Source organism: Schistocerca cancellata, chromosome 4 (assembly GCF_023864275.1).
Source record: "Schistocerca cancellata isolate TAMUIC-IGC-003103 chromosome 4, iqSchCanc2.1, whole genome shotgun sequence".
Lineage (NCBI taxonomy): Eukaryota > Metazoa > Arthropoda > Insecta > Orthoptera > Acrididae > Schistocerca > Schistocerca cancellata.
In genome coordinates, this window is record NC_064629.1 from 511,531,142 (window position 1) to 511,542,596 (window position 11,455).

The 11,455-nt window shown below is 43.7% G+C and overlaps 1 non-coding gene across 1 annotated transcript; it reads left to right on the forward strand.

Annotated features, from left to right (window-relative positions):
- Positions 1-10,705: 10,705 nt before the first annotated feature.
- On the forward strand, positions 10,706-10,780 carry Trnat-ugu (transfer RNA threonine (anticodon UGU)). The gene has a single exon. It is a non-coding gene; the product is annotated as a tRNA-Thr (tRNA).
- Positions 10,781-11,455: the final 675 nt, after the last annotated feature.

Below are 11,455 nucleotides of genomic sequence, written 5' to 3' on the forward strand. Positions count from 1 at the left end.
TGGACTCAATGGATACTTGAGGGTAGACATAAATGACGGACAGGATCCGAGTGCGCTCTTCAGACTACTCGAAGAGAGTACCATCTGATCTGCTAAAGAATTCAAACAGTCCGCAGCTCGTGGTCGTGCGGTAGCGTTCTCGCTTGCCATGCCCGGGTTCCCGGGTTCGATTCCCGGCGGGGTTAGGGATTTTCCCTGCCTCGTGATGGCTGGGTGTTGTGTGCTGTCCTTAGGTTAGTTAGGTTTAAGTAGTTCTAAGTTCTAGAGGACTGATGACCATAGATGTTCAGTCCCATAGTGCTCAGAGCCATTTGAACCATTTTTTTGAATTCAAACAGGTCGTACTGTTTCATTTTCTTTTGTCCAGTCACAGATATAAACACCGTTCCATATTCTGCAGCCTATTCGTATTATTTACAAACGTTTAACGGAAGAACAGCTGATGTCCCATAAATCATTACAAGTCCTTTCGCTGTCACCTGGCCACAGTCACTCAGTTTGCAATGGTGTCATGGGAGGGCACGTAAGACGGCAACAGCTTGAAAATGGGATGTCTTTAGCGATGAATCTAATTTGTTTGTGGGCATTACCGAAGTCCAGATCGTGCTTTGTGGTGAGAGCTTCAGTCTTGATTTGGCTGCGTCGTGGAGCACTGTCCCCAATATTTTGGTATATTGTTCTCCGTGGCTGTTAAATACGACACAGTGTCACCTTTATTAGAGATAATAGCGGAAATGACAACGTAGTTTTATGTGCAGGACATGTTCCAGTTACATATATTAATTAGTACGTGGGTATCGAGAAGGTATTTTCAAGCTGGATAGCTCGTGACCTCACACGGTTGAGTGACGTAGTATTTTCTAATGTGTATATTTCCTTCATAGAGTGTCCCACAACTACTTTTCTTGATCGCCCACTGAATCTTTTTTGTCGCTATGTTGAGCGTCCTCTCTCGAAACCTGCAACAAGTGTCAGTAACTGACCATGAGGATTGATAATGGTACATGCAGTACAAACCGAGGCTTCTAGTAGCGATTCCATCGCCAGGAATCTTCTGTTCTACGACTGTAGCCTCTATGATGAAACAACTTACCTTTTTGTGAGGTACTGTCCTGTAGTCTTCCATTATTAATACTGCAGCATAAATACAAGCTATGACTCTGTAACCAACACATAAACATTATAGATAATCCTACTTTAGTCCTTATATTTCAAATATTCCTCGTCTTTCTCGTGCTGTTTTAGTTATGGGGTGTTACCTTCTTATTGGTGTTGGTTGTGACGCCCAAGTACGAGTAGCTTGTTCATACATTACATGCCTAAAAGACCATTCTGCATTCTACGTTTTAGCGTTTCTTTCCCACCTGAATATGGGCTGTCCTATAAATCGTGGCCTGTCATTCTTACCATGAACACAAAGTTCTGTACCTCTGTTTCAACATTTTTAGAAAAGATGAGAACATTGTGCATCCCGTCTAGTAGTGGAGAGTTCCCTTGATGGATAGAAGAAGTTCAGTTTCAGGCTTTCTCCTGCACATAAGAGGTGTTGACACAATTGACAGACTTCCTCTGTTACGTCATAATTTTCACTTCCCTACAAAATGAATACCAAACTAACCCCTGCTGTGTTGTTAACTTTCTGTCTCTCTCTCTCTCTCTCTCTCTCTCTCTTTCTCTCTCTCCCCGTCTGCTTCTGCTTGGCATATTTTTGTTACACCCCTAGTAATTCCCAAATAAAGAGATAATCTTTTGGTTGGTTGGTTGGTTGGTTGATTTGGGGGAGGAGAGATAATGTCTTATGTTTTGTTCATACATTCTAGTGAACGAATTCCTTCTTTTTCATATTTTGCTTTTTCGGAAAACTGTACCACACACAACAATGGAACTAGAAATTAAAATCTGGTATACAGATTATTTGTCAGACGAAATATTTTATTACATCTTCATTTACTTGCTCTTCTTACAATGTTGAGTGTCCTCCTCAGCAGCTAAGTAGGCAGCGCACCTGACTGCTATGCGCAGGACAGCTACATTTACATCTACACGCATACTCCGCAAGCAACCTTTCGGTGTGCGGTGGAGGGCAACGGTGCCCATACGATAGCTCGTAGGAGGGGAGGGCTAGGCATGGGAGTATAGTGTATTTTTAATATTCTGGAAGACGAATGGCGACTTGTAATTATTCACAAAAAAGTTCCATTTAAAAACTTGCATAATACCGACTTTCTAGCCATTTTCTTGAAAAAAAAAGAAAACACCTGGCTGCACTGCATTTTTTCCCCTGGTATGGGAGACCTTGGTGGAGGGTACTTCTGGTACCGTTATCTTTTCTCCCTTTCATGTTACATTCACAATTGTCGCTTGGAATGAATTGTTGGAATTATTGTCGGTAAGGCTTTGTATGACATCTAATTCCTCTTACTTTTTTGTCGTGATCATTCCGCAAGTCGTATGTGGGAGAAAGTCATAGGCTGCTCGACACCGTTGGAGTTCTTTGAGCATTTCCGTAACGCTCTCGCATGGAGAAAACTATCACGTGACGAAATGCTTAGCTCTTAGTTGAAGCTTCACTATCTCTTTTACCAATCCTGCTCGGTAAGGGCGTCAGACTGATGGACAGAACTCAAGAACCGGTCAAACGAGTGTTCTGTAAGCCACTTCTTCCGTAGATGGATTATATTTACTTAACATTCTCCGAATGAATCATGATTTGGCATTTGATTTTCCTACTACTTGTTTTATGTGGTCATTCCACTTTAGGTCCCTCCTTATGGTCACTCCAAGGGATTTTAAGGTAGGTTCTGTTTCCAGTGATTTGTCACCAATAGTGTAATCGAACCTATTAATTCTCAATACGTTGTACACTCTATAAAAAAAATAAAAAAGCACAAAAAAACCGACGCACCATGAAGAAAATATCCCAATAGGACGGAAATCAGTAGAAGTGCAGACAAATAATTTCAGAAAAAATTCAGAAAAATTAGACTGTTTATTCAAGAGAAAGAGCTTCACCAGTTAAGCAATTCAATAACGCGTTGGTCCACCTCTGGCCCTTATGCAAGCGGTCATTCGGCTTGGCATTGATTATAGTGTCGTTGGAAGTCCGCCTGAGGGATATTGTGCAAAATTCTGTCTAATTGGCACGTTAGATCGTCAAAACCTCGAGCTGGTTGGAGGACCCTGCTCATAATGCTCCAGACGTTCTGAATTGGATAGAGCTCTGGCGACTTTGCTGACCAAGATAGTGTTTAGCGAGAACGAAGACAAGCAATAGAAACTCTCGCCGTGTGCGGACGGGCATTATCTTGATGAAATTTAAGCACAAAATGGCTTGCCATGAAGAGCAACAAAATGGAGAGTAGAACATCGTCGATGTACCTCTGTGTTGTGAGGGTGCCGCCAAGAACCCTGTTATGAAAAGAGTTGGTACCCCAGACCATCACTCCTGGTTGTCACGACGTATGGAAAGCGACAATTAGGTTGGCATACCACCACTGTCCGGGGCGTCAACAGACACGTCTTTGGCCTGCAATCTGGATCTTGGCTGGAGTAGAATAGTCGTCAGTGACGAGTCCCGCTTCGAACTGAGCCCCAGTGACCAGTGGATATGTGTCTAGAGACGTCCTGGACAGTGGTGGGATACCAACTTCACTGTCACCTGCCGTACCGTCCGACAACAGGAGTAGTGGCCTGGGACGCTATTTCTTTTCATAACAGGGTCCCTTATAGCACAGTGGTATGTCGATTGGTTCAGATGACTCTGAGCACTATGGGACTTAACATCTGAGGTCATCAGTCCCCTAGAACTCAGAACTACTTAAACCTAACTAACCTAAGGGCATCACACCCATCCATGCCCGAGGCAGGATTCGAACCTGCGACCGTAGCGGTCGCGCGGTTCCAGACTGAAGCGCCTAGAACCGCTCGGCCACCAGCGGCCGGCTAGGTATGTCGACAATGTTCTATTCCCTGTTTGTTGCCCATCATCGCAAGCCATCCTGGCATTACAGTTCAGCTAAGTAATTCCTGCTTGCATACGACGAGAGTTTCTACTGCTTGTCTTCGTGCTTGCCAAACCTTACCTTGGGCTGCAAGGCCGCCAGATCTCTCGCCAATTTAGAATTTATGGAGCATTATGGGCAGTGCCCTCCCACCATCTCGAGATTTTGATGATCTAACGGGCCAGTTGGACAGAATTACAGTATTTGGTAACCCTTTGTAGGACATGAGACAACTCTGTCAACCAACGCCAAGCCCAATTACTCATTGCATAAGGCCCAGAGGTGGACCATCATATTACCGACTTGCTCAATTTGTGAAGCTGTTTCTCTTGAATAAATCATCCATTTTTTTCTGAAATTTTAATCACTTTTTGTTGATACAAGTACATCACATCTACCGATTTCTGTACCTTTCGGATAATTCCTTCGTGGTGCGTCGCTTTTTTTCCGTTAGTGTATTAACGTATGTTCAAGGACAACTGCCAGTCCTTGCACCAATCATCAATCTCTGCTGGTTTTCCTGCATATCACTACAGTCTTCTGGTGCTGCAATCAGTTTATAGAAAACAGCATCGTTCGCCAATAGCCTCAGGGAACGTCCGACATTATGCACTAGATCATCAACACAAATTGTAAATGGTAGCGGCCCTAAGGCACTCCCTTGAGATACTATCGAAAATACCTCTACATGTGTCGATTTCGTTCAGTTAAGAACGACGTGTTGGGTTCTATTTGCAAGGAAGTCACAAATCTGGTCCGATATGACCAGTAAACTAATCACTAATCACTAATCATCAGTGCGTAAGCGTATCGAATGCCTTCCGGAAGTTAATCAACATGGCATTTCATTACCTGAGTGTCTTTGTCTACGGCGCTCTGGATCTCGTGGACGCAAAGAGCGGGCTGAGTTTCGCAAAGATCTCTGTGTGAGGAATCAATGTTGACGTCATAAAGCTTGAAGGTCAAACACGTTCCATAATCCTGCAACAATTTGACGTCAGCGATATGGGTTATAACTATGCGCGTGACTATGACGACACTCCTTGAAAACGTGCATGACCTGCGCTTTTTTTCCAGTCGCAATGTACCCTTCGTTGTGCCAGTGATCTATGATATACTACCGCTTGAAGGTGAGCAACTTTTCTCGCACCATCTCCTTGGAACCTCGCAGGTAAAGAATCTGGTACAATTGCCTTTCCACTGTTGAGTAGTTTAACATGATTTTCTATTCGACGATCGCTTACTTCATAACTGCCGTTTTGGTATTGGCTCGATGACTGAAAGGAGAAACCGTATTCCGATTTTCTGTGGAGAAAGTTTCAGAAGACTGAATTCAGTATCATGCTTCTCTATGTAATCTTCTGTTTGGTCACTGAGGGACCGAATGGCTGATTTCGATCCGGTTACTGACTTTACATTAGACCAAAACTTCTTAAGATGTTATAGTTTGGCATATTATTACTTTGAAATTTATTGAACGCTTCTGGTATCCCTCTCCGTATGCTCAGTTTTGCTGCTTTCAACTTCCGTTTGTTTACTAGGTTTTAACTTCGCTTTTGAATCAACTTTCTAACACAGCTATTGATTCACGGTGCATCTTTTCCATCCCTCACAATCTTGCTCGGCACGCACTTGTCTAAAGCACATGATTTTGAGTTTTACCGATTTGTGCTTCACTTCTTCATCCTCAGATCTGAATGTTTCTTATTGACTACGCAGATACTCTATAATTTGTATCCTGTCACACTTGCTAACCAAAAAAATGTTTAACTTCTTTCAGCGTTCTTTTATGTGAGGACATTGATTCCATCACAACATTATGATAATTAATTCTGTCCTCGTTGTTAACTGATTCTAAAAGTTCGGGTCTGTTAGTTACTAGGAGGTCTAGAACATTGCCGTCACATGGCGGTTGTTTTAACTATCTGCTCGAAGTAATTTTCTAGCAAGTCATTAGAACAATTCCAAACGAATCCCTTTCTATGGCACCCGTACAGTTCCTGGCATTGCCAGTGATTTTTCCTAAGTGGGAAGACTGGAAAGGGATTCATTCGGCCTTTTAACGTCATTTCAGGAGCCACTGGAATGAGAAGTAGCGGCTCCAAGGTATGGAGAGCTGACAGCGACCAGGAGAGCGGTGTGCTGACGCTACGCCCCTCCATATCGCATTCGAATAACAACATGTGGTAAAGGATTGCACGCCTGCCATCCAGCATCGTGCGGTCCTCTGGGACTGATCGCTGAAAATGGCTCTGAGCACTGTAGGAATTAACATCTGAGGTCATCAGTCCCCCAGAACTCAGAACTACTTAAACCTAACTATCCTAAGGGCATCACACACATCCATGCCAGAGGCAGGATTCGAACCTGCGACCGCAGCGGTCGCGCGGTTCCAGACTGAAGCGCCTAGATCCGCTCGGCCACACCGGCCGGCACTGGTCTCTGAGTTTGGTTCTAGTTTTAGAATGCTGATTATGACGGATACACCATTTGCAGGTAACAGCAGCTTTTCATCGCTTCAAATGTCTTTTGCACTGAAAAACTGGCAGTGGGTGAAGCCATCCTGCACAGTAACAAGACCTTGTATATGCCATCTATTCGCTTAGAGAAGGTCCTGGAACTCCTCCACGATAGAAACTGATCTCAAAGAGAGCACATTTCATTGGCGGAGATTAGCATTGCTATCTGGCAAGAGAGACTCTCGGGAAAAAAGCTGTACACATGACCTGGGTCGGCTGTACACCGTCTGAACGTAAACGCCACGGAAGGAGCGTAGGCAAATGGGAATTGGAAGTGATATATTTGTCGCAGTAGACAAAAAACTCAGATCCCTCTACATAGAAATTGAGAGTGCCTGCGAGAATAAATAGGGAAGACTTCGTCGCAACGGTGGGCACATACTTATAACTGTGTCTTTCTACTGTGCACCAAACCCACCATTAGACGTAATCTAAAATTTTACAGAAACCTTCAGTTCGCTAACACATATGTTCCCTAATAATACTGTCAGCATGGGAGGCTCTTTAATCATTCAACATTCTATTAGGAGAATTAGGGTTTGTAAGTGAAGGCGTGACAAGACATCCAGCGAAATAATACTAAATTATCTTAACTACTTGGAACAAAGAACACGGGATCCCATTCTTAACAGATATATGTTAGATCTAATGATAACAAATAAATCTGAGCTCTTAGAGGATGTCCACAATGAAATTGGTATAAGTGATCTTCAGGCAGTTAAAGTAACAATGGTTATTGAAGGATGTAAGGCAACTAGAACAAGTAGATAGTTTTACACGTTCTGTAAACTACATAATGGGGCTGTAGTGTCATATCTAAAAGAGGAACCCCAAAAATTTATATCTGGACAGGCGCATGTAGAGGAACTGTTACCTAACTTTAAAAGACTGTTTCACCAAGCAGTGGATAGATATGTACCTTTTTATTTATATAAATCATATGCCACCTAGTATTACAGGTAATTCTAAAATATTTCTGTTTGCTGATGATACTAGCTTGGTAGTAAAGGATGTTGTGTGCAGCATTGGCTCTGTTTCAAATAGTGCAGTTCATGACATAAGTTCATGGCTTGTAGAAAATAAGCTAATGCTAAATCACAGTAAGACTCAGTCTTTACAGTTTCTAACACACAATTCAACAAAACCCGACGTTTTAATTTCACAGAATGGGTATATGATTAGTGAAACTGAACAGTTCAAATTTCTGGGTGTTCAGATAGATAGTAAACTGTCGTGGAAAGCTCACGTTCAAGATCTTGTTCAAAAGCTTAATGCTGCCATTTTCACTATTCGAACGGTATCTCAAGTAATTGGTCGTTAGACACGAAAAATAGTCCACTTTGCTTATTTTCATTCGCTCATGTCGTATGGTATTATGTTTTGGGGTAGCTCTTCCCATTCTCAAAGGACATTTCTGGCTCAGAAACGGGAAATTCGGGTAATAAGTGGTGTAAATTCGCGAACCCCTTGTCGACCCCTGTTCACTAGTCTGGGTATTCTGACATTGGCCTCTCAATATATATATTCTTTACTGTCGTTTCTTGTTAACAATAACAGCTTATTCCTAAGAGTTAGCAGCTTTCACTCAGTCAATACTAGGCAGAAAATCCTATCTGCATTTGGATCGCACTTCCTTAACTCTTGTGCAGAAAGGTGTGCGGTCTACTACTGCTTCCATTTTCAATAAGCTACCACAAGAATTCAAAAATCTTAGCTGTAATCCAAATCGAAACTGAAGGATTTCCTCATGGGTCACTCCTTCTATTCTGTTGAGGAGTTCCTTAAAAATTTAAGCTGATTACTATGTTATATTGTTGATCGCGTTTACTTAAACTTGTAGTTTGACCTTTTTGGGTTCATAAAGATTTTATTTTAGTTGTTATTACTTTTATGTTGTAATTTCCTGTAGTGACACGTTCCATGACCTTGGAGGTTTGCTCCTCAATTTGGTCCTACGGAACCAGACGTGTAAATAAAATAAATAAATAACAGTTCAGGATGGGAAGGACTCTCCACGGTACACGGTCACTGTAAAGAAACGCTACCTGACAAAAAAGATGAAGCACTCGAAAGACGTGGTCGGATGCTAACGCAACTTCTTACTCGTACACGCCATCGGTAGGTATTTAAATGATTACAGTTGCAATTCCCTGTGACCAGTAGTGGTACGTGATACCCTCCGCCATGCACCATACGGTGGCTTGCGGAGTATGTATGTACAGGGTGTTTCAAAAATGACCGGTATATTTGAAACGGCAATAAAAACTAAACGAGCAGCGATAGAAATACACCGTTTGTTGCAATATGCTTGGGACAACAGTACATTTTCAGGCAGACAAACTTTCGAAATTACAGTAGTTACAATTTTCAACAACAGATGGCGCTGCGGTCTGGGAAACACTATAGTACGATATTTTCCACATATCCACCATGCGTAGCAATAATATGGCGTAGTCTCTGAATGAAACTACCCAAAACCTTTGACAACGTGTCTGGCGGAATGGCTTCACATGCAGATGAGATGTACTGCTTCAGCTGTTCAATTGTTTCTGGATTCTGGCGGCACACCTGATCTTTCAAGTGTCCCCTCAGAAAGAAGTCACAGGGGTTCATGTCAGGCGAATAGGGAGGCCAATCCACGCCGCCTCCTGTATGTTTCGGATAGCCCAAAGCAATCACACGATCATCGAAATATTCATTCAGGAAATTAAAGACGTCGGCCGTGCGATGTGGCCGGGCACCATCTTGCATAAACCACGAGGTGTTCGCAGTGTCGTCTAAGGCAGTTTGTACCGCCACAAATTCACGAAGAATGTCCAGATAGCGTGATGCAGTAATCGTTTCGGATCTGAAAAATGGGCCAATGATTCCTTTGGAAGAAATGGCGGCCCAGACCAGTACTTTTTGCGGATGCAGGGACGATGGGACTGCAACATGGGGCTTTTCGGTTCCCAATATGTGCCAGTTCTGTTTATTGACGAAGCCGTCCAGGTAAAAATAAGCTTCGTCAGTAAACCAAATGCTGCCCACATGCATATCGCCGTCATCAATACTGTGCACTATATCGTTAGCGAATGTCTCTCGTGCAGCAATGGTAGCGGCGCTGAGGGGTTGCCGCGTTTGAATTGTGTATGGATAGAGGTGTAAACTCTGGCGCATGAGACGATAGGTGGACGTTGGCGTCATTTGGACCGCAGCTGCAACACGGCGAACGGAAACCCGAGGCCGCTGTTGGATCACCTGCTGCACTAGCTGCGCGTTGCCCTCTGTGGTTGCCGTACGCGGTCGCCATACCTTTCCAGCACGTTCATCCGTCACGTTCCCAGTCCGTTGAAATTTTTCAAACAGATCCTTTATTGTATCGCTTTTCGGTCCTTTGGTTACATTAAACCTCCGTTGAAAAATTCGTCTTGTTGCAACAACACTGTGTTCTAGGCGGTGGAATTCCAACACCAGAAAAATCCTCTGTTCTAAGGAATAAACCATGTTGTCTACAGCACACGTGCACGTTGTGAACAGCACACGCTTCCAGCAGAAAGACGACGTACAGAATGGCGCACCCACAGACTGCGTTGTCTTCTATATCTTTCACATCACTTGCAGCGCCATCTGTTGTTGAAAATTATAACTACTGTAATTTCGAAAGTTTGTCCGCCTGAAAATGTACTGTTGTCCCAAACATATTGCAACAAACGGTGTATTTCTATCGCTGCTCGTTTAGTTTTTATTGCCGTTTCAAATATACCGGTCATTTTGGAAACACCCTGTATGTATGTATGTACGTAAACCGGCCACCAAAATGCATTAACGACGTTCATGATTAGTGTTGTTACCAGTTCTGGTGGGGCATATAAGGGGTAGAAACAGCGTCTGATGTTGAGCGATCACTGTGAAGGACACGTATATATACTAACATGGTATCTGTTCTTTCGGACATGTCTGAAAGAGCAGATGCCATCTTAGTGTATATATATCGTTAAGGTTTACCGGCCACTTGACCATCTTCTTCTTCTGTACGAATGCACAAACAGTGCCCGAACTCTTACGGGAATCGGCAACGCGCCGCGAGTAATGAGTATAATGGGCGGGGGGCACTATGAATGTAGTGCGGGACAATACGTTGAGAATGTGGGTTTCGTGGGAGGCGTGCCAGAGATAAATTCCTGCAGTCGCACTGTCCTCTGTGTCCTCGGTGGCTCAGATGGATAGAGCGCCTGCCATGTAAGCAGGAGATCCCGGGTTCGAGTCCCGGTCGTGACACACATTTTCATTTGTCCCCGTCGATGTATGTCAACGCCTGTAAGCAGCTAAGGGTGTTCATTTCATTGTAATGGACACGTATATGTCACATACTCGTGTGACACAGCGTTATCATTACCTGACATAGTTTGAAAGTGATCTCAGTTTGGGTCTTCATTTATCTGGATTGTCGAATCGTGAAATATACAGATTTGTGGGACATTCGGATGTAACAGTGGCCCGATGTTGGACTGCATGGGTACGTGAAGGCAGGCCTACTCGTCGTCAACGTTCCGGTCGACCACGTCTGACCACCACCAACAACATCGTAACCCATTCACATCTGCCATCCGAGAACAAGAACTCCCCACAACGTTTTTACCATCCCACTCCATTTATCGGAGACTAGCAGCAGCCGAACAGGAGAATAATTACCGTCCTGTGCGTAAGCTGCCGCTAATAACACAACACAAACGGCTGCCATTATAATGGTGCCGTGACCGGGAAGCATCGACTGCTGATTAATGACGTCGCACTGTGTTTGTGTACGAATCGCGGTTCTATGCTACCTCGGATGACAGTTGTCCACGACTACGGCGGCGACCTCGGGAGAAGTCCCATTCTTTTCATATTTTGGAGAGACACAGAGGTGTTACTCCTGGCGTCGTGGTGTGGGAAGCCATCTAGTATGACTTG